The 27,294-nt window shown below is 47.0% G+C and overlaps 8 non-coding genes across 8 annotated transcripts; all 8 read left to right on the top strand.

Moving 5' to 3' along the window:
- Positions 1-7,994: 7,994 nt before the first annotated feature.
- On the top strand, positions 7,995-8,066 carry TRNAG-UCC (transfer RNA glycine (anticodon UCC)). Its single transcript has one exon. It is a non-coding gene; the product is annotated as a tRNA-Gly (tRNA).
- Positions 8,067-16,012: 7,946 nt separating this feature from the next.
- Positions 16,013-16,084, top strand: TRNAG-UCC (transfer RNA glycine (anticodon UCC)). The gene has a single exon. It is a non-coding gene; the product is annotated as a tRNA-Gly (tRNA).
- A 1,533-nt stretch (positions 16,085-17,617) lies between these two features.
- Positions 17,618-17,689, top strand: TRNAG-UCC (transfer RNA glycine (anticodon UCC)). The gene has a single exon. It is a non-coding gene; the product is annotated as a tRNA-Gly (tRNA).
- Positions 17,690-19,223: 1,534 nt separating this feature from the next.
- TRNAG-UCC (transfer RNA glycine (anticodon UCC)) lies at positions 19,224-19,295 on the top strand. The gene has a single exon. It is a non-coding gene; the product is annotated as a tRNA-Gly (tRNA).
- A 1,522-nt stretch (positions 19,296-20,817) lies between these two features.
- TRNAG-UCC (transfer RNA glycine (anticodon UCC)) lies at positions 20,818-20,889 on the top strand. The gene has a single exon. It is a non-coding gene; the product is annotated as a tRNA-Gly (tRNA).
- A 1,533-nt stretch (positions 20,890-22,422) lies between these two features.
- TRNAG-UCC (transfer RNA glycine (anticodon UCC)) lies at positions 22,423-22,494 on the top strand. The gene has a single exon. It is a non-coding gene; the product is annotated as a tRNA-Gly (tRNA).
- Positions 22,495-24,026: 1,532 nt separating this feature from the next.
- On the top strand, positions 24,027-24,098 carry TRNAG-UCC (transfer RNA glycine (anticodon UCC)). The gene has a single exon. It is a non-coding gene; the product is annotated as a tRNA-Gly (tRNA).
- A 3,124-nt stretch (positions 24,099-27,222) lies between these two features.
- TRNAG-UCC (transfer RNA glycine (anticodon UCC)) lies at positions 27,223-27,294 on the top strand. Its single transcript has one exon. It is a non-coding gene; the product is annotated as a tRNA-Gly (tRNA).

Raw genomic sequence — 27,294 nt, 5'->3', positions numbered from 1 at the left:
CTGCCTTCCAAGCAGTTGACCCGGGTTTGATTCCCGGCAAACGCAGTGCTAATATTTATACATTAAGCAAGCTGTAGCTATTCTATCGCAATATGTAAAAAAAAAAGAGAAATATCTTGACCAGATTACTCAGCTATTAGATAAATAATAAACAAAGACATAGGCAGGCATCCCAAAAGCCCCGTCTGCGACTTTCTATGTCCTGAAATTTTTATATTTTACAAACAACAGTCACCACTCACAACTGCTGGTAATAAATGGGCTGCAGGGGGGCAGGCAATGAAACGGCTAAGCCCTTCTGCCCGACCAGCCTTTAGAACTGCAGCATCTCTGCAGTAAAAAGTGTTTCAGGTCAATATCTCTCCCTTGGAAAAAATGTGCGAGACCCACCACCGATAAATGTGGCAAAAGTCCCCAACATTTTCTGCATATTTGTGCTCTTACCTGAAAGCAGCGCCACCTTGTAGTCATTGCAGGCAACTGCAGCATACAACCAAATTTATCCGAGAGCAAGGTGAAAGAAACCCAAGGGAACAGCCCCTGTCTGCAGCAGGAAGGTTGGCTGCTTCGAATGGACAGAACTTCCAGTCCTAAGTCCACTCACGTCCCGAACACTCCCAAACGCTCATACCGGGCAAGCCCTCACCGGGTGCATCTCTGGCTCCCAGGTAAGGCCAAAACCTGAGCATGGTAGCGCAGGATCACAGAGAAGGAGCGGGTGGGGGTGCTTCTGTCTTGACAAAGGCGTGACATGGCTAGTGACTGAGAGGGCCTTGACTTTCCCCTATGACTGACTGTGAGAGGGGAAGGCGAAGATTTTCTGCACCCAGCATGCCTTGTGACATTCTTAGGCAAATGAGGTGAGAGCCCTGCCAGAATAGCTCCAGCGATCCCATGCCACTCCTCTGAAGGCTCCTGATCTGCATAACCACAGCATTTTGAACAGGAAGCAGAGTGGCGCAGCGGAAGCGTGCTGGGCCCATAACCCAGAGGTCGATGGATCAAAACCATCCTCTGCTAGCATGGATTGATTTTTTTTCTTGTGAGGACCACTCTCTCGATTCCACGCTGCCAGAGCGGAAAACAGCAGGCTTGTGCCAGCTTTTTGTGGGAAGAGACTGCTCAACTATCGGTCTCTGCTCAAAGTCAGGGAGACAGATGGTCAGAGAATCAACCCTACACTTCAAAGGAAATGATGCACAGTTATGACCATTAAAGAAAGATGGGACCCTCGCACTTCTTTCTGAGCCTGCTTGGAACGTTATTATTCCCTTTTTTTGTCCTGCTATTATCAATCTCCTGTGAATTTCGTGGAGCTGTTTTCTTTCTCTACCCTGCTGTTTTTCCCTTGCTGCCAATATATGCTTATTTCAATGATTTGAACTGCTGCTTTCCCTTTCTCCTTTTCTGCGCAGCTTTTGCATTGGTTTCAATCTCCAGTTCCTTAGCAGTTGCAAGAACTTTTTTCCTGATTTTCATGTTGGTCTGTAAACCAAAAATACCTCTGATACTGGTGCAATATAGTCATTGAACTCAGGGATGTGATGTCTAGAGTTTAAAAAAAACATATGCCATGGAGCGTTGGTGGTATAGTGGTGAGCATAGCTGCCTTCCAAGCAATTGACCCGGGTTTGATTCCCGGCCAACGCAGTGCTAATATTTATACATTAAGCAAGCTGTAGCTATTCTATCGCAATATGTTAAAAAAAAGAGAAATATCTTGACCAGATTACTCAGCTATTAGATAAATAATAAACAAAGACATAGGCAGGCATCCCAAAAGCCCCGTCTGCGACTTTCTATGTCCTGAAATTTTTATATTTTACAAACAACAGTCACCACTCACAACTGCTGGTAATAAATGGGCTGCAGGGGGGCAGGCAATGAAACGGCTAAGCCCTTCTGCCCGACCAGCCTTTAGAACTGCAGCATCTCTGCAGTAAAAAGTGTTTCAGGTCAATATCTCTCCCCTGGAAAAAATGTGCGAGACCCACCACCGATAAATGTGGCAAAAGTCCCCAACATTTTCTGCATATTTGTGCTCTTACCTGAAAGCAGCGCCACCTTGTAGTCATCGCAGGCAACTGCAGCATACAACCAAATTTATCCGAGAGCAAGGTGAAAGAAACCCAAGGGAACAGCCCCTGTCTGCAGCAGGAAGGTTGGCTGCTTCGAATGGACAGAACTTCCAGTCCTAAGTCCACTCACGTCCCGAACGCTCCCAAACGCTCATACCGGGCAAGCCCTCACCGGGTGCACCTCTGGCTCCCAGGTAAGGCCAAAACCTGAGCATGGTAGCGCAGGATCACAGAGAAGGAGCGGGTGGGGGTGCTTCTGTCTTGACAAAGGCGTGACATGGCTAGTGACTGAGAGGGCCTTGACTTTCCCCTATGACTGACTGTGAGAGGGGAAGGCGAAGATTTTCTGCACCCAGCATGCGTTGTGACATTCTTAGGCAAATGAGGTGAGAGCCCTGCCAGAATAGCTCCAGCGATCCCATGCCACTCCTCTGAAGGCTTCTGATCTGCATAACCACAGCATTTTGAACAGGAAGCAGAGTGGCGCAGCGGAAGCGTGCTGGGCCCATAACCCAGAGGTCGATGGATCGAAACCATCCTCTGCTAGCATGGATTGATTTTTTTTCTTGTGAGGACCACTCTCTCGTTTCCACGCTGCCAGAGCGGAAAACAGCAGGCTTGTGCCAGCTTTTTGTGGGAAGAGACTGCTCAACTATCGGTCTCTGCTCAAAGTCAGGGAGACAGATGGTCAGAGAATCAACCCTACACTTCAAAGGAAATGATGCACAGTTATGACCATTAAAGAAAGATGGGACCCTCGCACTTCTTTCTGAGCCTGCTTGGAACGTTATTATTCCCTTTTTTTGTCCTGCTATTATCAATCTCCTGTGAATTTCGTGGAGCTGTTTTCTTTCTCTACCCTGCTGTTTTTCCCTTGCTGCCAATATATGCTTATTTCAATGATTTGAACTGCTGCTTTCCCTTTCTCCTTTTCTGCGCAGCTTTTGCATTGGTTTCAATCTCCAGTTCCTTAGCAGTTGCAAGAACTTTTTTCCTGATTTTCATGTTGGTCTGTAAACCAAAAATACCTCTGATACTGGTGCAATATAGTCATTGAACTCAGGGTTGTGATGTCTAGAGTTTAAAAAAAACATATGCCATGGAGCGTTGGTGGTATAGTGGTGAGCATAGCTGCCTTCCAAGCAGTTGACCCGGGTTTGATTCCCGGGCAACGCAGTGCTAATATTTATACATTAAGCAAGCTGTAGCTATTCTATCGCAATATGTTAAAAAAAAGAGAAATATCTTGACCAGATTACTCAGCTATTAGATAAATAATAAACAAAGACATAGGCAGGCATCCCAAAAGCCCCGTCTGCGACTTTCTATGTCCTGAAATTTTTATATTTTACAAACAACAGTCACCACTCACAACTGCTGGTAATAAATGGGCTGCAGGGGGGCAGGCAATGAAACGGCTAAGCCCTTCTGCCCGACCAGCCTTTAGAACTGCAGCATCTCTGCAGTAAAAAGTGTTTCAGGTCAATATCTCTCCCCTGGAAAAAATGTGCGAGACCCACCACCGATAAATGTGGCAAAGGTCCCCAACATTTTCTGCATATTTGTGCTCTTACCTGAAAGCAGCGCCACCTTGTAGTCATCGCAGGCAACTGCAGCATACAACCAAATTTATCCGAGAGCAAGGTGAAAGAAACCCAAGGGAACAGCCCCTGTCTGCAGCAGGAAGGTTGGCTGCTTCGAATGGACAGAACTTCCAGTCCTAAGTCCACTCACGTCCCGAACGCTCCCAAACGCTCATACCGGGCAAGCCCTCACCGGGTGCACCTCTGGCTCCCAGGTAAGGCCAAAACCTGAGCATGGTAGCGCAGGATCACAGAGAAGGAGCGGGTGGGGGTGCTTCTGTCTTGACAAAGGCGTGACATGGCTAGTGACTGAGAGGGCCTTGACTTTCCCCTATGACTGACTGTGAGAGGGGAAGGCGAAGATTTTCTGCACCCAGCATGCGTTGTGACATTCTTAGGCAAATGAGGTGAGAGCCCTGCCAGAATAGCTCCAGCGATCCCATGCCACTCCTCTGAAGGCTTCTGATCTGCATAACCACAGCATTTTGAACAGGAAGCAGAGTGGCGCAGCGGAAGCGTGCTGGGCCCATAACCCAGAGGTCGATGGATCGAAACCATCCTCTGCTAGCATGGATTGATTTTTTTTCTTGTGAGGACCACTCTCTCGTTTCCACGCTGCCAGAGCGGAAAACAGCAGGCTTGTGCCAGCTTTTTGTGGGAAGAGACTGCTCAACTATCGGTCTCTGCTCAAAGTCAGGGAGACAGATGGTCAGAGAATCAACCCTACACTTCAAAGGAAATGATGCACAGTTATGACCATTAAAGAAAGATGGGACCCTCGCACTTCTTTCTGAGCCTGCTTGGAACGTTATTATTCCCTTTTTTTGTCCTGCTATTATCAATCTCCTGTGAATTTCGTGGAGCTGTTTTCTTTCTCTACCCTGCTGTTTTTCCCTTGCTGCCAATATATGCTTATTTCAATGATTTGAACTGCTGCTTTCCCTTTCTCCTTTTCTGCGCAGCTTTTGCATTGCCTTCAATCTCCAGTTCCTTAGCAGTTGCAAGAACTTTTTTCCTGATTTTCATGTTGGTCTGTAAACCAAAAATACCTCTGATACTGGTGCAATATAGTCATTGAACTCTGGGTTGTGATGTCTAGAGTTTAAAAAAAACATATGCCACGGAGCGTTGGTGGTATAGTGGTGAGCATAGCTGCCTTCCAAGCAGTTGACCTGGGTTTGATTCCCGGCAAACGCAGTGCTAATATTTATACATTAAGCAAGCCGTAGCTATTCTATCGCAATATGTTAAAAAAAAGAGAAATATCTTGACCAGATTACTCAGCTATTAGATAAATAATAAACAAAGACATAGGCAGGCATCCCAAAAGCCCCGTCTGCGACTTTCTATGTCCTGAAATTTTTATATTTTACAAACAACAGTCACCACTCACAACTGCTGGTAATAAATGGGCTGCAGGGGGGCAGGCAATGAAACGGCTAAGCCCTTCTGCCCGACCAGCCTTTAGAACTGCAGCATCTCTGCAGTAAAAAGTGTTTCAGGTCAATATCTCTCCCCTGGAAAAAATGTGCGAGACCCACCACCGATAAATGTGGCAAAAGTCCCCAACATTTTCTGCATATTTGTGCTCTTACCTGAAAGCAGCGCCACCTTGTAGTCATCGCAGGCATCTGCAGCATACAACCAAATTTATCCGAGAGCAAGGTGAAAGAAACCCAAGGGAACAGCCCCTGTCTGCAGAAGGAAGGTTGGCTGCTTCGAATGGACAGAACTTCCAGTCCTAAGTCCACTCACGTCCCGAACGCTCCCAAACGCTCATACTGGGCAAGCCCTCACCGGGTGCACCTCTGGCTCCCAGGTAAGGCCAAAACCTGAGCATGGTAGCGCAGGATCACAGAGAAGGAGCGGGTGGGGGTGCTTCTGTCTTGACAAAGGCGTGACATGGCTAGTGACTGAGAGGGCCTTGACTTTCCCCTATGACTGACTGTGAGAGGGGAAGGCGAAGATTTTCTGCACCCAGCATGCCTTGTGACATTCTTAGGCAAATGAGGTGAGAGCCCTGCCAGAATAGCTCCAGCGATCCCATGCCACTCCTCTGAAGGCTCCTGATCTGCATAACCACAGCATTTTGAACAGGAAGCAGAGTGGCGCAGCGGAAGCATGCTGGGCCCATAACCCAGAGGTCGATGGATCGAAACCATCCTCTGCTAGCATGGATTGATTTTTTTTCTTGTGAGGACCACTCTCTCGTTTCCACGCTGCCAGAGAGGAAAACAGCAGGCTTGTGCCAGCTTTTTGTGGGAAGAGACTGCTCAACTATCGGTCTCTGCTCAAAGTCAGGGAGACAGATGGTCAGAGAATCAACCCTACACTTCAAAGGAAATGATGCACAGTTATGACCATTAAAGAAAGATGGGACCCTCGCACTTCTTTCTGAGCCTGCTTGGAACGTTATTATTCCCTTTTTTTGTCCTGCTATTATCAATCACCTGTGAATTTCGTGGAGCTGTTTTCTTTCTCTACCCTGCTGTTTTTCCCTTGCTGCCAATATATGCTTATTTCAATGATTTGAACTGCTGCTTTCCCTTTCTCCTTTTCTGCGCAGCTTTTGCATTGGTTTCAATCTCCAGTTCCTTAGCAGTTGCAAGAACTTTTTTCCTGATTTTCATGTTGGTCTGTAAACCAAAAATACCTCTGATACTGGTGCAATATAGTCATTGAACTCAGGGTTGTGATGTCTAGAGTTTAAAAAAAACATATGCCACATAGCGTTGGTGGTATAGTGGTGAGCATAGCTGCCTTCCAAGCAGTTGACCCGGGTTTGATTCCCGGCAAACGCAGTGCTAATATTTATACATTAAGCAAGCTGTAGCTATTCTATCGCAATATGTAAAAAAAAAGAGAAATATCTTGACCAGATTACTCAGCTATTAGATAAATAATAAACAAAGACATAGGCAGGCATCCCAAAAGCCCCGTCTGCGACTTTCTATGTCCTGAAATTTTTATATTTTACAAACAACAGTCACCACTCACAACTGCTGGTAATAAATGTGCTGCAGGGGGGCAGGCAATGAAACGGCTAAGCCCTTCTGCCCGACCAGCCTTTAGAACTGCAGCATCTCTGCAGTAAAAAGTGTTTCAGGTCAATATCTCTCCCTTGGAAAAAATGTGCGAGACCCACCACCGATAAATGTGGCAAAAGTCCCCAACATTTTCTGCATATTTGTGCTCTTACCTGAAAGCAGCGCCACCTTGTAGTCATTGCAGGCAACTGCAGCATACAACCAAATTTATCCGAGAGCAAGGTGAAAGAAACCCAAGGGAACAGCCCCTGTCTGCAGCAGGAAGGTTGGCTGCTTCGAATGGACAGAACTTCCAGTCCTAAGTCCACTCACGTCCCGAACACTCCCAAACGCTCATACCGGGCAAGCCCTCACCGGGTGCATCTCTGGCTCCCAGGTAAGGCCAAAACCTGAGCATGGTAGCGCAGGATCACAGAGAAGGAGCGGGTGGGGGTGCTTCTGTCTTGACAAAGGCGTGACATGGCTAGTGACTGAGAGGGCCTTGACTTTCCCCTATGACTGACTGTGAGAGGGGAAGGCGAAGATTTTCTGCACCCAGCATGCCTTGTGACATTCTTAGGCAAATGAGGTGAGAGCCCTGCCAGAATAGCTCCAGCGATCCCATGCCACTCCTCTGAAGGCTCCTGATCTGCATAACCACAGCATTTTGAACAGGAAGCAGAGTGGCGCAGCGGAAGCGTGCTGGGCCCATAACCCAGAGGTCGATGGATCAAAACCATCCTCTGCTAGCATGGATTGATTTTTTTTCTTGTGAGGACCACTCTCTCGATTCCACGCTGCCAGAGCGGAAAACAGCAGGCTTGTGCCAGCTTTTTGTGGGAAGAGACTGCTCAACTATCGGTCTCTGCTCAAAGTCAGGGAGACAGATGGTCAGAGAATCAACCCTACACTTCAAAGGAAATGATGCACAGTTATGACCATTAAAGAAAGATGGGACCCTCGCACTTCTTTCTGAGCCTGCTTGGAACGTTATTATTCCCTTTTTTTGTCCTGCTATTATCAATCTCCTGTGAATTTCGTGGAGCTGTTTTCTTTCTCTACCCTGCTGTTTTTCCCTTGCTGCCAATATATGCTTATTTCAATGATTTGAACTGCTGCTTTCCCTTTCTCCTTTTCTGCGCAGCTTTTGCATTGGTTTCAATCTCCAGTTCCTTAGCAGTTGCAAGAACTTTTTTCCTGATTTTCATGTTGGTCTGTAAACCAAAAATACCTCTGATACTGGTGCAATATAGTCATTGAACTCAGGGTTGTGATGTCTAGAGTTTAAAAAAAACATATGCCATGGAGCGTTGGTGGTATAGTGGTGAGCATAGCTGCCTTCCAAGCAGTTGACCCGGGTTTGATTCCCGGCCAACGCAGTGCTAATATTTATACATTAAGCAAGCTGTAGCTATTCTATCGCAATATGTTAAAAAAAAGAGAAATATCTTGACCAGATTACTCAGCTATTAGATAAATAATAAACAAAGACATAGGCAGGCATCCCAAAAGCCCCGTCTGCGACTTTCTATGTCCTGAAATTTTTATATTTTACAAACAACAGTCACCACTCACAACTGCTGGTAATAAATGGGCTGCAGGGGGGCAGGCAATGAAACGGCTAAGCCCTTCTGCCCGACCAGCCTTTAGAACTGCAGCATCTCTGCAGTAAAAAGTGTTTCAGGTCAATATCTCTCCCCTGGAAAAAATGTGCGAGACCCACCACCGATAAATGTGGCAAAAGTCCCCAACATTTTCTGCATATTTGTGCTCTTACCTGAAAGCAGCGCCACCTTGTAGTCATCGCAGGCAACTGCAGCATACAACCAAATTTATCCGAGAGCAAGGTGAAAGAAACCCAAGGGAACAGCCCCTGTCTGCAGCAGGAAGGTTGGCTGCTTCGAATGGACAGAACTTCCAGTCCTAAGTCCACTCACGTCCCGAACGCTCCCAAACGCTCATACCGGGCAAGCCCTCACCGGGTGCACCTCTGGCTCCCAGGTAAGGCCAAAACCTGAGCATGGTAGCGCAGGATCACAGAGAAGGAGCGGGTGGGGGTGCTTCTGTCTTGACAAAGGCGTGACATGGCTAGTGACTGAGAGGGCCTTGACTTTCCCCTATGACTGACTGTGAGAGGGGAAGGCGAAGATTTTCTGCACCCAGCATGCGTTGTGACATTCTTAGGCAAATGAGGTGAGAGCCCTGCCAGAATAGCTCCAGCGATCCCATGCCACTCCTCTGAAGGCTTCTGATCTGCATAACCACAGCATTTTGAACAGGAAGCAGAGTGGCGTAGCGGAAGCGTGCTGGGCCCATAACCCAGAGGTCGATGGATCGAAACCATCCTCTGCTAGCATGGATTGATTTTTTTTCTTGTGAGGACCACTCTCTCGTTTCCACGCTGCCAGAGCGGAAAACAGCAGGCTTGTGCCAGCTTTTTGTGGGAAGAGACTGCTCAACTATCGGTCTCTGCTCAAAGTCAGGGAGACAGATGGTCAGAGAATCAACCCTACACTTCAAAGGAAATGATGCACAGTTATGACCATTAAAGAAAGATGGGACCCTCGCACTTCTTTCTGAGCCTGCTTGGAACGTTATTATTCCCTTTTTTTGTCCTGCTATTATCAATCTCCTGTGAATTTCGTGGAGCTGTTTTCTTTCTCTACCCTGCTGTTTTTCCCTTGCTGCCAATATATGCTTATTTCAATGATTTGAACTGCTGCTTTCCCTTTCTCCTTTTCTGCGCAGCTTTTGCATTGCCTTCAATCTCCAGTTCCTTAGCAGTTGCAAGAACTTTTTTCCTGATTTTCATGTTGGTCTGTAAACCAAAAATACCTCTGATACTGGTGCAATATAGTCATTGAACTCTGGGTTGTGATGTCTAGAGTTTAAAAAAAACATATGCCACGGAGCGTTGGTGGTATAGTGGTGAGCATAGCTGCCTTCCAAGCAGTTGACCTGGGTTTGATTCCCGGCAAACGCAGTGCTAATATTTATACATTAAGCAAGCTGTAGCTATTCTATCGCAATATGTTAAAAAAAAGAGAAATATCTTGACCAGATTACTCAGCTATTAGATAAATAATAAACAAAGACATAGGCAGGCATCCCAAAAGCCCCGTCTGCGACTTTCTATGTCCTGAAATTTTTATATTTTACAAACAACAGTCACCACTCACAACTGCTGGTAATAAATGGGCTGCAGGGGGGCAGGCAATGAAACGGCTAAGCCCTTCTGCCCGACCAGCCTTTAGAACTGCAGCATCTCTGCAGTAAAAAGTGTTTCAGGTCAATATCTCTCCCCTGGAAAAAATGTGCGAGACCCACCACCGATAAATGTGGCAAAAGTCCCCAACATTTTCTGCATATTTGTGCTCTTACCTGAAAGCAGCGCCACCTTGTAGTCATCGCAGGCAACTGCAGCATACAACCAAATTTATCCGAGAGCAAGGTGAAAGAAACCCAAGGGAACAGCCCCTGTCTGCAGAAGGAAGGTTGGCTGCTTCGAATGGACAGAACTTCCAGTCCTAAGTCCACTCACGTCCCGAACGCTCCCAAACGCTCATACTGGGCAAGCCCTCACCGGGTGCACCTCTGGCTCCCAGGTAAGGCCAAAACCTGAGCATGGTAGCGCAGGATCACAGAGAAGGAGCGGGTGGGGGTGCTTCTGTCTTGACAAAGGCGTGACATGGCTAGTGACTGAGAGGGCCTTGACTTTCCCCTATGACTGACTGTGAGAGGGGAAGGCGAAGATTTTCTGCACCCAGCATGCCTTGTGACATTCTTAGGCAAATGAGGTGAGAGCCCTGCCAGAATAGCTCCAGCGATCCCATGCCACTCCTCTGAAGGCTCCTGATCTGCATAACCACAGCATTTTGAACAGGAAGCAGAGTGGCGCAGCGGAAGCGTGCTGGGCCCATAACCCAGAGGTCGATGGATCGAAACCATCCTCTGCTAGCATGGATTGATTTTTTTTCTTGTGAGGACCACTCTCTCGTTTCCACGCTGCCAGAGAGGAAAACAGCAGGCTTGTGCCAGCTTTTTGTGGGAAGAGACTGCTCAACTATCGGTCTCTGCTCAAAGTCAGGGAGACAGATGGTCAGAGAATCAACCCTACACTTCAAAGGAAATGATGCACAGTTATGACCATTAAAGAAAGATGGGACCCTCGCACTTCTTTCTGAGCCTGCTTGGAACGTTATTATTCCCTTTTTTTGTCCTGCTATTATCAATCACCTGTGAATTTCGTGGAGCTGTTTTCTTTCTCTACCCTGCTGTTTTTCCCTTGCTGCCAATATATGCTTATTTCAATGATTTGAACTGCTGCTTTCCCTTTCTCCTTTTCTGCGCAGCTTTTGCATTGGTTTCAATCTCCAGTTCCTTAGCAGTTGCAAGAACTTTTTTCCTGATTTTCATGTTGGTCTGTAAACCAAAAATACCTCTGATACTGGTGCAATATAGTCATTGAACTCAGGGTTGTGATGTCTAGAGTTTAAAAAAAACATATGCCACATAGCGTTGGTGGTATAGTGGTGAGCATAGCTGCCTTCCAAGCAGTTGACCCGGGTTTGATTCCCGGCAAACGCAGTGCTAATATTTATACATTAAGCAAGCTGTAGCTATTCTATCGCAATATGTAAAAAAAAAGAGAAATATCTTGACCAGATTACTCAGCTATTAGATAAATAATAAACAAAGACATAGGCAGGCATCCCAAAAGCCCCGTCTGCGACTTTCTATGTCCTGAAATTTTTATATTTTACAAACAACAGTCACCACTCACAACTGCTGGTAATAAATGGGCTGCAGGGGGGCAGGCAATGAAACGGCTAAGCCCTTCTGCCCGACCAGCCTTTAGAACTGCAGCATCTCTGCAGTAAAAAGTGTTTCAGGTCAATATCTCTCCCTTGGAAAAAATGTGCGAGACCCACCACCGATAAATGTGGCAAAAGTCCCCAACATTTTCTGCATATTTGTGCTCTTACCTGAAAGCAGCGCCACCTTGTAGTCATTGCAGGCAACTGCAGCATACAACCAAATTTATCCGAGAGCAAGGTGAAAGAAACCCAAGGGAACAGCCCCTGTCTGCAGCAGGAAGGTTGGCTGCTTCGAATGGACAGAACTTCCAGTCCTAAGTCCACTCACGTCCCGAACGCTCCCAAACGCTCATACCGGGCAAGCCCTCACCGGGTGCACCTCTGGCTCCCAGGTAAGGCCAAAACCTGAGCATGGTAGCGCAGGATCACAGAGAAGGAGCGGGTGGGGGTGCTTCTGTCTTGACAAAGGCGTGACATGGCTAGTGACTGAGAGGGCCTTGACTTTCCCCTATGACTGACTGTGAGAGGGGAAGGCGAAGATTTTCTGCACCCAGCATGCGTTGTGACATTCTTAGGCAAATGAGGTGAGGGCCCTGCCAGAATAGCTCCAGCGATCCCATGCCACTCCTCTGAAGGCTCCTGATCTGCATAACCACAGCATTTTGAACAGGAAGCAGAGTGGCGCAGCGGAAGCGTGCTGGGCCCATAACCCAGAGGTCGATGGATCGAAACCATCCTCTGCTAGCATGGATTGATTTTTTTTCTTGTGAGGACCACTCTCTCGTTTCCACGCTGCCAGAGCGGAAAACAGCAGGCTTGTGCCAGCTTTTTGTGGGAAGAGACTGCTCAACTATCGGTCTCTGCTCAAAGTCAGGGAGACAGATGGTCAGAGAATCAACCCTACACTTCAAAGGAAATGATGCACAGATATGACCATTAAAGAAAGATGGGACCCTCGCACTTCTTTCTGAGCCTGCTTGGAACGTTATTATTCCCTTTTTTTGTCCTGCTATTATCAATCTCCTGTGAATTTCGTGGAGCTGTTTTCTTTCTCTACCCTGCTGTTTTTCCCTTGCTGCCAATATATGCTTATTTCAATGATTTGAACTGCTGCTTTCCCTTTCTCCTTTTCTGCGCAGCTTTTGCATTGCCTTCAATCTCCAGTTCCTTAGCAGTTGCAAGAACTTTTTTCCTGATTTTCATGTTGGTCTGTAAACCAAAAATACCTCTGATACTGGTGCAATATAGTCATTGAACTCAGGGTTGTGATGTCTAGAGTTTAAAAAAAACATATGCCACGGAGCGTTGGTGGTATAGTGGTGAGCATAGCTGCCTTCCAAGCAGTTGACCTGGGTTTGATTCCCGGCAAACGCAGTGCTAATATTTATACATTAAGCAAGCTGTAGCTATTCTATCGCAATATGTTAAAAAAAAGAGAAATATCTTGACCAGATTACTCAGCTATTAGATAAATAATAAACAAAGACATAGGCAGGCATCCCAAAAGCCCCATCTGCGACTTTCTATGTCCTGAAATTTTTATATTTTACAAACAACAGTCACCACTCACAACTGCTGGTAATAAATGGGCTGCAGGGGGGCAGGCAATGAAACGGCTAAGCCCTTCTGCCCGACCAGCCTTTAGAACTGCAGCATCTCTGCAGTAAAAAGTGTTTCAGGTCAATATCTCCCCTGGAAAAAATGTGCGAGACCCACCACCGATAAATGTGGCAAAAGTCCCCAACATTTTCTGCATATTTGTGCTCTTACCTGAAAGCAGCGCCACCTTGTAGTCATCGCAGGCAACTGCAGCATACAACCAAATTTATCCGAGAGCAAGGTGAAAAAAACCCAAGGGAACAGCCCCTGTCTGCAGCAGGAAGGTTGGCTGCTTCGAATGGACAGAACTTCCAGTCCTAAGTCCACTCACGTCCCGAACGCTCCCAAACGCTCATACTGGGCAAGCCCACACCGGGTGCACCTCTGGCTCCCAGGTAAGGCCAAAACCTGAGCATGGTAGCGCAGGATCACAGAGAAGGAGCGGGTGGGGGTGCTTCTGTCTTGACAAAGGCGTGACATGGCTAGTGACTGAGAGGGCCTTGACTTTCCCCTATGACTGACTGTGAGAGGGGAAGGCGAAGATTTTCTGCACCCAGCATGCCTTGTGACATTCTTAGGCAAATGAGGTGAGAGCCCTGCCAGAATAGCTCCAGCGATCCCATGCCACTCCTCTGAAGGCTCCTGATCTGCATAACCACAGCATTTTGAACAGGAAGCAGAGTGGCGCAGCGGAAGCGTGCTGGGCCCATAACCCAGCGGTCGATGGATCGAAACCATCCTCTGCTAGCATGGATTGATTTTTTTTCTTGTGAGGACCACTCTCTCGTTTCCACGCTGCCAGAGAGGAAAACAGCAGGCTTGTGCCAGCTTTTTGTGGGAAGAGACTGCTCAACTATCGGTCTCTGCTCAAAGTCAGGGAGACAGATGGTCAGAGAATCAACCCTACACTTCAAAGGAAATGATGCACAGTTATGACCATTAAAGAAAGATGGGACCCTCGCACTTCTTTCTGAGCCTGCTTGGAACGTTATTATTCCCTTTTTTTGTCCTGCTATTATCAATCTCCTGTGAATTTCGTGGAGCTGTTTTCTTTCTCTACCCTGCTGTTTTTCACTTGCTGCCAATATATGCTTATTTCAATGATTTGAACTGCTGCTTTCCCTTTCTCCTTTTCTGCGCAGCTTTTGCATTGGTTTCAATCTCCAGTTCCTTAGCAGTTGCAAGAACTTTTTTCCTGATTTTCATGTTGGTCTGTAAACCAAAAATACCTCTGATACTGGTGCAATATAGTCATTGAACTCAGGGTTGTGATGTCTAGAGTTTAAAAAAAACATATGCCACGGAGCGTTGGTGGTATAGTGGTGAGCATAGCTGCCTTCCAAGCAGTTGACCCGGGTTTGATTCCCGGCAAACGCAGTGCTAATATTTATACATTAAGCAAGCTGTAGCTATTCTATCGCAATATGTTAAAAAAAAGAGAAATATCTTGACCAGATTACTCAGCTATTAGATAAATAATAAACAAAGACATAGGCAGGCATCCCAAAAGCCCCGTCTGCGACTTTCTATGTCCTGAAATTTTTATATTTTACAAACAACAGTCACCACTCACAACTGCTGGTAAAAAATGGGCTGCAGGGGGGCAGGCAATGAAACGGCTAAGCCCTTCTGCCCGACCAGCCTTTAGAACTGCAGCATCTCTGCAGTAAAAAGTGTTTCAGGTCAATATCTCTCCCCTGGAAAAAATGTGCGAGACCCACCACCGATAAATGTGGCAAAAGTCCCCAACATTTTCTGCATATTTGTGCTCTTACCTGAAAGCAGCGCCACCTTGTAGTCATCGCAGGCAACTGCAGCATACAACCAAATTTATCCGAGAGCAAGGTGAAAGAAACCCAAGGGAACAGCCCCTGTTAGCAGCAGGAAGGTTGGCTGCTTCGAATGGACAGAACTTCCAGTCCTAAGTCCACTCACGTCCCGAATGCTCCCAAACGCTCATACCGGGCAAGCCCTCACCGGGTGCACCTCTGGCTCCCAGGTAAGGCCAAAACCTGAGCATGGTAGCGCAGGATCACAGAGAAGGAGCGGGTGGGGGTGCTTCTGTCTTGACAAAGGCGTGACATGGCTAGTGACTGAGAGGGCCTTGACTTTCCCCTATGACTGACTGTGAGAGGGGAAGGCGAAGATTTTCTGCACCCAGCATGACTTGTGACATTCTTAGGCAAATGAGGTGAGAGCCCTGCCAGAATAGCTCCAGCGATCCCATGCCACTCCTCTGAAGGCTCCTGATCTGCATAACCACAGCATTTTGAGCAGGAAGCAGAGTGGCGCAGCGGAAGCGTGCTGGGCCCATAACCCAGAGGTCGATGGATCGAAACCATCCTCTGCTAGCATGGATTGATTTTTTTTCTTGTGAGGACCACTCTCTCGTTTCCACGCTGCCAGAGCGGAAAAAAGCAGGCTTGTGCCAGCTTTTTGTGGGAAGAGACTGCTCAACTATCGGTCTCTGCTCAAAGTCAGGGAGACAGATGGTCAGAGAATCAACCCTGCACTTCAAAGGAAATGATGCACAGTTATGACCATTAACGAAAGATGGGACCCTCGCACTTCTTTCTGAGGCTGCTTGGAACGTTATTATTCCCTTTTTTTGTCCTGCTATTATCAATCTCCTGTGAATTTCGTGGAGCTGTTTTCTTTCTCTACCCTGCTGTTTTTCCCTTGCTGCCAATATATGCTTATTTCAATGATTTGAACTGCTGCTTTCCCTTTCTCCTTTTCTGCGCAGCTTTTGCATTGGTTTCAATCTCCAGTTCCTTAGCAGTTGCAAGAACTTTTTTCCGGATTTTCATGTTGGTCTGTAAACCAAAAATACCTCTGATACTGGTGCAATATAGTCATTGAACTCAGGGTTGTGATGTCTAGAGTTTAAAAAAAACATATGCCACGGAGCGTTGGTGGTATAGTGGTGAGCATAGCTGCCTTCCAAGCAGTTGACCCGGGTTCGATTCCCGGCCAACGCAGTGCTAATATTTATACATTAAGCAAGCTGTAGCTATTCTAACGCAATATGTTAAAAAAAAAGAGAAATATCTTGACCAGATTACTCAGCTATTAGATAAATAATAAACAAAGACATAGGCAGGCATCCCAAAAGCCCCGTCTGCGACTATCTATGTCCTGAAATTTTTATATTTTACAAACAGCAGTCACCACTCACAACTGCTGGTAATAAATGGGCTGCAGGGGGGCAGGCAATGAAACGGCTAAGCCCTTCTGCCCGACCAGCCTTTAGAACTGCAGCATCTCTGCAGTAAAAAGTGTTTCAGGTCAATATCTCTCCCCTGGAAAAAATGTGCGAGACCCACCACCAATAAATGTGGCAAAAGTCCCCAACATTTTCTGCATATTTGTGCTCTTACCTGAAAGCAGCGCCACCTTGCAGTCATCGCAGGCAACTGCAGCATACAACCAAATTTATCCGAGAGCAAGGTGAAAGAAACCCAAGGGAACAGCCCCTGTCTGAATCAGGAAGGTTGGCTGCTTCGAATGGACAGAACTTCCAGTTCTAAGTCCACTCACGTCCCAAACGCTCCCAAACGCTCATACCGGGCAAGCCCTCACCGGGTGCACCTCTGGCTCCCAGGTAAGGCCAAAACCTGAGCATGGTAGCGCAGGATCACAGAGAAGGAGCGGTTGGGGGTGCTTCTGTCTTGACAAAGGCGTGACATGGCTAGTGACTGAGAGGGCCTTGACTTTCCCTTATGACTGACTGTGAGAGGGGAAGGCGAAGATTTTCTGCACCCAGCATGCCTTGTGACATTCTTAGGCAAATGAGGTGAGAGCCCTGCCAGAATAGCTCCAGCGATCCCATGCCACTCCTCTGAAGGCTCCTGATCTGCATAACCACAGCATTTTGAGCAGGAAGCAGAGTGGCGCAGCGGAAGCGTGCTGGGCCCATAACCCAGAGGTCGATGGATCGAAACCATCCTCTGCTAGCATGGATTGATTTTTTTTCTTGTGAGGACCACTCTCTCGTTTCCACGCTGCCAGAGCGGAAAAAAGCAGGTTTGTGCCAGCTTTTTGTGGGAAGAGACTGCTCAACTATCGGTCTCTGCTCAAAGTCAGGGAGACAGATGGTCAGAGAATCAACCCTGCACTTCAAAGGAAATGATGCACAGTTATGACCATTAACGAAAGATGGGACCCTCGCACTTCTTTCTGAGGCTGCTTGGAACGTTATTATTCCCTTTTTTTGTCCTGCTATTATCAATCTCCTGTGAATTTCGTGGAGCTGTTTTCTTTCTCTACCCTGCTGTTTTTCCCTTGCTGCCAATATATGCTTATTTCAATGATTTGAACTGCTGCTTTCCCTTTCTCCTTTTCTGCGCAGCTTTTGCATTGGTTTCAATCTCCAGTTCCTTAGCAGTTGCAAGAACTTTTTTCCGGATTTTCATGTTGGTCTGTAAACCAAAAATACCTCTGATACTGGTGCAATATAGTCATTGAACTCAGGGTTGTGATGTCTAGAGTTTAAAAAAAACATATGCCACGGAGCGTTGGTGGTATAGTGGTGAGCATAGCTGCCTTCCAAGCAGTTGACCCGGGTTCGATTCCCGGCCAACGCAGTGCTAATATTTATACATTAAGCAAGCTGTAGCTATTCTAACGCAATATGTTAAAAAAAAAGAGAAATATCTTGACCAGATTACTCAGCTATTAGATAAATAATAAACAAAGACATAGGCAGGCATCCCAAAAGCCCCGTCTGCGACTTTCTATGTCCTGAAATTTTTATATTTTACAAACAGCAGTCACCACTCACAACTGCTGGTAATAAATGGGCTGCAGGGGGGCAGGCAATGAAACGGCTAAGCCCTTCTGCCCGACCAGCCTTTAGAACTGCAGCATCTCTGCAGTAAAAAGTGTTTCAGGTCAATATCTCTCCCCTGGAAAAAATGTGCGAGACCCACCACCAATAAATGTGGCAAAAGTCCCCAACATTTTCTGCATATTTATGCTCTTACCTGAAAGCAGCGCCACCTTGCAGTCATCGCAGGCAACTGCAGCATACAACCAAATTTATCCGAGAGCAAGGTGAAAGAAACCCAAGGGAACAGCCCCTGTCTGAATCAGGAAGGTTGGCTGCTTCGAATGGACAGAACTTCCAGTTCTAAGTCCACTCACGTCCCAAACGCTCCCAAACGCTCATACCGGGCAAGCCCTCACCGGGTGCACCTCTGGCTCCCAGGTAAGGCCAAAACCTGAGCATGGTAGCGCAGGATCACAGAGAAGGAGCGGTTGGGGGTGCTTCTGTCTTGACAAAGGCGTGACATGGCTAGTGACTGAGAGGGCCTTGACTTTCCCTTATGACTGACTGTGAGAGGGGAAGGCGAAGATTTTCTGCACCCAGCATGCCTTGTGACATTCTTAGGCAAATGAGGTGAGAGCCCTGCCAGAATAGCTCCAGCGATCCCATGCCACTCCTCTGAAGGCTCCTGATCTGCATAACCACAGCATTTTGAGCAGGAAGCAGAGTGGCGCAGCGGAAGCGTGCTGGGCCCATAACCCAGAGGTCGATGGATCGAAACCATCCTCTGCTAGCATGGATTGATTTTTTTTTCTTGTGAGGACCACTCTCTCGTTTCCACGCTGCCAGAGCGGAAAAAAGCAGGCTTGTGCCAGCTTTTTGTGGGAAGAGACTGCTCAACTATCGGTCTCTGCTCAAAGTCAGGGAGACAGATGGTCAGAGAATCAACCCTGCACTTCAAAGGAAATGATGCACAGTTATGACCATTAACGAAAGATGGGACCCTCGCACTTCTTTCTGAGGCTGCTTGGAACGTTATTATTCCCTTTTTTTGTCCTGCTATTATCAATCTCCTGTGAATTTCGTGGAGCTGTTTTCTTTCTCTACCCTGCTGTTTTTCCCTTGCTGCCAATATATGCTTATTTCAATGATTTGAACTGCTGCTTTCCCTTTCTCCTTTTCTGCGCAGCTTTTGCATTGGTTTCAATCTCCAGTTCCTTAGCAGTTGCAAGAACTTTTTTCCTGATTTTCATGTTGGTCTGTAAACCAAAAATACCTCTGATACTGGTGCAATATAGTCATTGAACTCAGGGTTGTGATGTCTAGAGTTTAAAAAAAACATATGCCACGGAGCGTTGGTGGTATAGTGGTGAGCATAGCTGCCTTCCAAGCAGTTGACCCGGGTTCGATTCCCGGCCAACGCAGTGCTAATATTTATACATTAAGCAAGCTGTAGCTATTCTAACGCAATATGTTAAAAAAAAGAGAAATATCTTGACCAGATTACTCAGCTATTAGATAAATAATAAACAAAGACATAGGCAGGCATCCCAAAAGCCCCGTCTGCGACTTTCTATGTCCTGAAATTTTTATATTTTACAAACAGCAGTCACCACTCACAACTGCTGGTAATAAATGGGCTGCAGGGGGGCAGGCAATGAAACGGCTAAGCCCTTCTGCCCGACCAGCCTTTAGAACTGCAGCATCTCTGCAGTAAAAAGTGTTTCAGGTCAATATCTCTCCCCTGGAAAAAATGTGCGAGACCCACCACCGATAAATGTAGCAAAAGTCCCCAACATTTTATGCATATTGGTGCTCTTACCTGAAAGCAGCGCCACCTTGTAGTCATCGCAGGCAACTGCAGCATACAACCAAATTTATCCGAGAGCAAGGTGAAAGAAACCCAAGGGAACAGCCCCTGTCTGAATCAGGAAGGTTGGCTGCTTCGAATGGACAGAACTTCCAGTCCTAAGTCCACTCACGTCCCAAACGCTCATACTGGGCAAGCCCTCACCGGGTGCACCTCTGGCTCCCAGGTAAGGCCAAAACCTGAGCATGGTAGCGCAGGATCACAGAGAAGGAGCGGGTGGGGGTGCTTCTGTCTTGACAAAGGCGTGACATGGCTAGTGACTGAGAGGGCCTTGACTTTCCCCTATGACTGACTGTGAGAGGGGAAGGCGAAGATTTTCTGCACCCAGCATGCCTTGTGACATTCTTAGGCAAATGAGGTGAGAGCCCTGCCAGAATAGCTCCAGCGATCCCATGCCACTCCTCTGAAGGCTCCTGATCTGCATAACCACAGCATTTTGAACAGGAAGCAGAGTGGCGCAGCGGAAGCGTGCTGGGCCCATAACCCAGAGGTCGATGGATCGAAACCATCCTCTGCTAGCATGGATTGATTTTTTTTCTTGTGAGGACCACTCTCTCGTTTCCACGCTGCCAGAGCGGAAAACAGCAGGCTTGTGCCAGCTTTTTGTGGGAAGAGACTGCTCAACTATCGGTCTCTGCTCAAAGTCAGGGAGACAGATGGTCAGAGAATCAACCCTACACTTCAAAGGAAATGATGCACAGTTATGACCATTAAAGAAAGATGGGACCCTCGCACTTCTTTCTGAGCCTGCTTGGAACGTTATTATTCCCTTTTTTTGTCCTGCTATTATCAATCTCCTGTGAATTTCGTGGAGCTGTTTTCTTTCTCTACCCTGCTGTTTTTCCCTTGCTGCCAATATATGCTTATTTCAATGATTTGAACTGCTGCTTTCCCTTTCTCCTTTTCTGCGCAGCTTTTGCATTGGTTTCAATCTCCAGTTCCTTAGCAGTTGCAAGAACTTTTTTCCTGATTTTCATGTTGGTCTGTAAACCAAAAATACCTCTGATACTGGTGCAATATAGTCATTGAACTCAGGGTTGTGATGTCTAGAGTTTAAAAAAAACATATGCCACGGAGCGTTGGTGGTATAGTGGTGAGCATAGCTGCCTTCCAAGCAGTTGACCCGGGTTTGATTCCCGGCCAACGCAGTGCTAATATTTATACATTAAGCAAGCTGTAGCTATTCTAACGCAATATGTTAAAAAAAAAGAGAAATATCTTGACCAGATTACTCAGCTATTAGATAAATAATAAACAAAGACATAGGCAGGCATCCCAAAAGCCCCGTCTGCGACTTTCTATGTCCTGAAATTTTTATATTTTACAAAGAGCAGTCACCACTCACAACTGCTGGTAATAAATGGGCTGCAGGGGGGCAGGCAATGAAACGGCTAAGCCCTTCTGCCCGACCAGCCTTTAGAACTGCAGCATCTCTGCAGTAAAAAGTGTTTCAGGTCAATATCTCTCCCCTGGAAAAAATGTGCGAGACCCACCACCGATAAATGTGGCAAAAGTCCCCAACATTTTCTGCATATTTGTGCTCTTACCTGAAAGCAGCGCCACCTTGTAGTCATCGCAGGCAACTGCAGCATACAACCAAATTTATCCGAGAGCAAGGTGAAAGAAACCCAAGGGAACAGCCCCTGTCTGCAGCAGGAAGGTTGGCTGCTTCGAATGGACAGAACTTCCAGTCCTAAGTCCACTCACGTCCCGAACGCTCCCAAACGCTCATACCGGGCAAGCCTTCACCGGGTGCACCTCTGGCTCCCAGGTAAGGCCAAAACCTGAACATGGTAGCGCAGGATCACAGAGAAGGAGCGGGTGAGGGTGCTTCTGTCTTGACAAAGGCGTGACATGGCTAGTGACTGAGAGGGCCTTGACTTTCCCCTATGACTGACTGTGAGAGGGGAAGGCGAAGATTTTCTGCACCCAGCATGCCTTGTGACATTCTTAGGCAAATGAGGTGAGAGCCCTGCCAGAATAGCTCCAGCGATCCCATGCCACTCCTCTGAAGGCTCCTGATCTGCATAACCACAGCATTTTGAACAGGAAGCAGAGTGGCGCAGCGGAAGCGTGCTGGGCCCATAACCCAGAGATCGATGGATCAAAACCATCCTCTGCTAGCATGGATTGATTTTTTTTCTTGTGAGGACCACTCTCTCGTTTCCACGCTGCCAGAGCGGAAAACAGCAGGCTTGTGCCAGCTTTTTGTGGGAAGAGACTGCTCAACTATCGGTCTCTGCTCAAAGTCAGGGAGACAGATGGTCAGAGAATCAACCCTACACTTCAAAGGAAATGATGCACAGTTATGACCATTAAAGAAAGATGGGACCCTCGCACTTCTTTCTGAGCCTGCTTGGAACGGTATTATTCCCTTTTTTTGTCCTGCTATTATCAATCTCCTGTGAATTTCGTGGAGCTGTTTTCTTTCTCTACCCTGCTGTTTTTCCCTTGCTGCCAATATATGCTTATTTCAATGATTTGAACTGCTGCTTTCCCTTTCTCCTTTTCTGCGCAGCTTTTGCATTGGTTTCAATCTCCAGTTCCTTAGCAGTTGCAAGAACTTTTTTCCTGATTTTCATGTTGGTCTGTAAACCAAAAATACCTCTGATACTGGTGCAATATAGTCATTGAACTCAGGGTTGTGATGTCTAGAGTTTAAAAAAAACATATGCCACGGAGCGTTGGTGGTATAGTGGTGAGCATAGCTGCCTTCCAAGCAGTTGACCCGGGTTTGATTCCCGGCCAACGCAGTGCTAATATTTATACATTAAGCAAGCTGTAGCTATTCTAACGCAATATGTTAAAAAAAAGAGAAATATCTTGACCAGATTACTCAGCTATTAGATAAATAATAAACAAAGACATAGGCAGGCATCCCAAAAGCCCCGTCTGCGACTTTCTATGTCCTGAAATTTTTATATTTTACAAACAGCAGTCACCACTCACAACTGCTGGTAATAAATGGGCTGCAGGGGGGCAGGCAATGAAACGGCTAAGCCCTTCTGCCCGACCAGCCTTTAGAACTGCAGCATCTCTGCAGTAAAAAGTGTTTCAGGTCAATATCTCTCCCCTGGAAAAAATGTGCGAGACCCACCACCGATAAATGTGGCAAAAGTCCCCAACATTTTCTGCATATTTGTGCTCTTACCTGAAAGCAGCGCCACCTTGTAGTCATCGCAGGCAACTGCAGCATACAACCAAATTTATCCGAGAGCAAGGTGAAAGAAACCCAAGGGAACAGCCCCTGTCTGCAGCAGGAAGGTTGGCTGCTTCGAATGGACAGAACTTCCAGTCCTAAGTCCACTCACGTCCCGAACGCTCCCAAACGCTCATACCGGGCAAGCCCTCACCGGGTGCACCTCTGGCTCCCAGGTAAGGCCAAAACCTGAGCATGGTAGCGCAGGATCACAGAGAAGGAGCGGGTGGGGGTGCTTCTGTCTTGACAAAGGCGTGACATGGCTAGTGACTGAGAGGGCCTTGACTTTCCCCTATGACTGACTGTGAGAGGGGAAGGCGAAGATTTTCTGCACCCAGCATGCCTTGTGACATTCTTAGGCAAATGAGGTGAGAGCCCTGCCAGAATAGCTCCAGCGATCCCATGCCACTCCTCTGACGGCTCCTGATCTGCATAACCACAGCATTTTGAACAGGAAGCAGAGTGGCGCAGCGGAAGCGTGCTGGGCCCATAACCCAGAGGTCGATGGATCGAAACCATCCTCTGCTAGCATGGATTGATTTTTTTTCTTGTGAGGACCACTCTCTCGTTTCCACGCTGCCAGAGCGGAAAACAGCAGGCTTGTGCCAGCTTTTTGTGGGAAGAGACTGCTCAACTATCGGTCTCTGCTCAAAGTCAGGGAGACAGATGGTCAGAGAATCAACCCTACACTTCAAAGGAAATGATGCACAGTTATGACCATTAAAGAAAGATGGGACCCTCGCACTTCTTTCTGAGCCTGCTTGGAACGTTATTATTCCCTTTTTTTGTCCTGCTATTATCAATCTCCTGTGAATTTCGTGGAGCTGTTTTCTTTCTCTACCCTGCTGTTTTTCCCTTGCTGCCAATATATGCTTATTTCAATGATTTGAACTGCTGCTTTCCCTTTCTCCTTTTCTGCGCAGCTTTTGCATTGGTTTCAATCTCCAGTTCCTTAGCAGTTGCAAGAACTTTTTTCCGGATTTTCATGTTGGTCTGTAAACCAAAAATACCTCTGATACTGGTGCAATATAGTCATTGAACTCAGGGTTGTGATGTCTAGAGTTTAAAAAAAACATATGCCACGGAGCGTTGGTGGTATAGTGGTGAGCATAGCTGCCTTCCAAGCAGTTGACCCGGGTTTGATTCCCGGCCAACGCAGTGCTAATATTTATACATTAAGCAAGCTGTAGCTATTCTAACACAATATGTTAAAAAAAAGAGAAATATCTTGACCAGATTACTCAGCTATTAGATAAATAATAAACAAAGACATAGGCAGACATCCCAAAACCCCGTCTGCGACTTTCTATGTCCTGAAATTTTTATATTTTACAAACAGCAGTCACCACTCACAACTGCTGGTAATAAATGGGCTGCAGGGGGGCAGGCAATGAAACGGCTAAGCCCTTCTGCCCGACCAGCCTTTAGAACTGCAGCATCTCTGCAGTAAAAAGTGTTTCAGGTCAATATCTCTCCCCTGGAAAAAATGTGCGAGACACACCACCGATAAATGTGGCAAAAGTCCCCAACATTTTCTGCATATTTGTGCTCTTACCTGAAAGCAGCGCCACCTTGTAGTCATCGCAGGCAACTGCAGCATACAACCAAATTTATCCGAGAGCAAGGTGAAAGAAACCCAAGGGAACAGCCCCTGTCTGCAGCAGGAAGGTTGGCTGCTTCGAATGGACAGAACTTCCAGTCCTAAGTCCACTCACGTCCCGAACGCTCCCAAACGCTCATATCGGGCAAGCCCTCACCGGGTGCACCTCTGGCTCCCAGGTAAGGCCAAAACCTGAGCATGGTAGCGCAGGATCACAGAGAAGGAGCGGGTGGGGGTGCTTCTGTCTTGACAAAGGCGTGACATGGCTAGTGACTGAGAGGGCCTTGACTTTCCCCTATGACTGACTGTGAGAGGGGAAGGCGAAGATTTTCTGCACCCAGCATGCCTTGTGACATTCTTAGGCAAATGAGGTGAGAGCCCTGCCAGAATAGCTCCAGCGATCCCATGCCACTCCTCTGAAGGCTCCTGATCTGCATAACCACAGCATTTTGAGCAGGAAGCAGAGTGGCGCAGCAGAAGCGTGCTGGGCCCATAACCCAGAGGTCGATGGATCGAAACCATTCTCTGCTAGCATGGATTGATTTTTTTTCTTGTGAGGACCACTCTCTCGTTTCCACGCTGCCAGAGCGGAAAAAAGCAGGCTTGTGCCAGCTTTTTGTGGGAAGAGACTGCTCAACTATCGGTCTCTGCTCAAAGTCAGGGAGACAGATGGTCAGAGAATCAACCCTACACTTCAAAGGAAATGATGCACAGTTATGACCATTAACGAAAGATGGGACCCTCGCACTTCTTTCTGAAGCTGCTTGGAACGTTATTATTCCCTTTTTTTGTCCTGCTATTATCAATCTCCTGTGAATTTCGTGGAGCTGTTTTCTTTCTCTACCCTGCTGTTTTTCCCTTGCTGCCAATATATGCTTATTTCAATGATTTGAACTGCTGCTTTCCCTTTCTCCTTTTCTGCGCAGCTTTTGCATTGGTTTCAATCTCCAGTTCCTTAGCAGTTGCAAGAACTTTTTTCCTGATTTTCATGTTGGTCTGTAAACCAAAAATACCTCTGATACTGGTGCAATATAGTCATTGAACTCAGGGTTGTGATGTCTAGAGTTTAAAAAAAACATATGCCACGGAGCGTTGGTGGTATAGTGGTGAGCATAGCTGCCTTCCAAGCAGTTGACCCGGGTTCGATTCCTGGCCAACACAGTGCTAATATTTATACATTAAGCAAGCTGTAGCTATTCTAACGCAATATGTTAAAAAAAAGAGAAATATCTTGACCAGATTACTCAGCTATTAGATAAATAATAAACAAAGACATAGGCAGGCATCCCAAAAGCCCCGTCTGCGACTTTCTATGTCCTGAAATTTTTATATTTTACAAACAGCAGTCACCACTCACAACTGCTGGTAATAAATGGGCTGCAGGGGGGCAGGCAATGAAACGGCTAAGCCCTTCTGCCCGACCAGCCTTTAGAACTGCAGCATCTCTGCAGTAAAAAGTGTTTCAGGTCAATATCTCTCCCCTGGAAAAAATGTGTGAGACCCACCACCAATAAATGTGGCAAAAGTCCCCAACATTTTCTGCATATTTGTGCTCTTACCTGAAAGCAGCGCCACCTTGTAGTCATCGCAGGCAACTGCAGCATACAACCAAATTTATCCGAGAGCAAGGTGAAAGAAACCCAAGGGAACAGCCCCTGTCTGCAGCAGGAAGGTTGGCTGCTTCGAATGGACAGAACTTCCAGTCCTAAGTCCACTCACGTCCCGAACGCTCATACCGGGCAAGCCCTCACCGGGTGCACCTCTGGCTCCCAGGTAAGGCCAAAACCTGAGCATGGTAGCGCAGGATCACAGAGAAGGAGCGGGTGGGGGTGCTTCTGTCTTGACAAAGGCGTGACATGGCTAGTGACTGAGAGGGCCTTGACTTTCCCCTATGACTGACTGTGAGAGGGGAAGGCGAAGATTTTCTGCACCCAGCATGCCTTGTGACATTCTTAGGCAAATGAGGTGAGAGCCCTGCCAGAATAGCTCCAGCGATCCCATGCCACTCCTCTGAAGGCTCCTGATCTGCATAACCACAGCATTTTGAACAGGAAGCAGAGTGGCGCAGCGGAAGCGTGCTGGGCCCATAACCCAGAGCTTGATGGATCAAAACCATCCTCTTCTAGCATGGATTGATTTTTTTTCTTGTGGGACCACTCTCTCGTTTCCACGCTGCCAGAGCGGAAAACAGCAGGCTTGTGCCAGCTTTTTGTGGGAAGAGACTGCTCAACTATCGGTCTCTGCTCAAAGTCAGGGAGACAGATGGTTAGAGAATCAACCCTACACTTCAAAGGAAATGATGCACAGTTATGACCATTAAAGAAAGATGGGACCCTCGCACTTCTTTCTGAGCCTGCTTGGAACGTTATTATTCCCTTTTTTTGTCCTGCTATTATCAATCTCCTGTGAATTTCGTGGAGCTGTTTTCTTTCTCTACCCTGCTGTTTTTCCCTTGCTGCCAATATATGCTTATTTCAATGATTTGAACTGCTGCTTTCCCTTTCTCCTTTTCTGCGCAGCTTTTGCATTGGTTTCAATCTCCAGTTCCTTAGCAGTTGCAAGAACTTTTTTCCGGATTTTCATGTTGGTCTGTAAACCAAAAATACCTCTGATACTGGTGCAATATAGTCATTGAACTCAGGGTTGTGATGTCTAGAGTTTAAAAAAAACATATGCCACGGAGCGTTGGTGGTATAGTGGTGAGCATAGCTGCCTTCCAAGCAGTTGACCCGGGTTTGATTCCCGGCCAACGCA

Source organism: Pleurodeles waltl, unplaced genomic scaffold (genome assembly GCF_031143425.1).
Source record: "Pleurodeles waltl isolate 20211129_DDA unplaced genomic scaffold, aPleWal1.hap1.20221129 scaffold_69, whole genome shotgun sequence".
Classification (NCBI taxonomy): domain Eukaryota; kingdom Metazoa; phylum Chordata; class Amphibia; order Caudata; family Salamandridae; genus Pleurodeles; species Pleurodeles waltl.
Note: the sequence above shows the minus strand (reverse complement) of the source record. Positions and strands in the feature narration are given on the sequence as shown.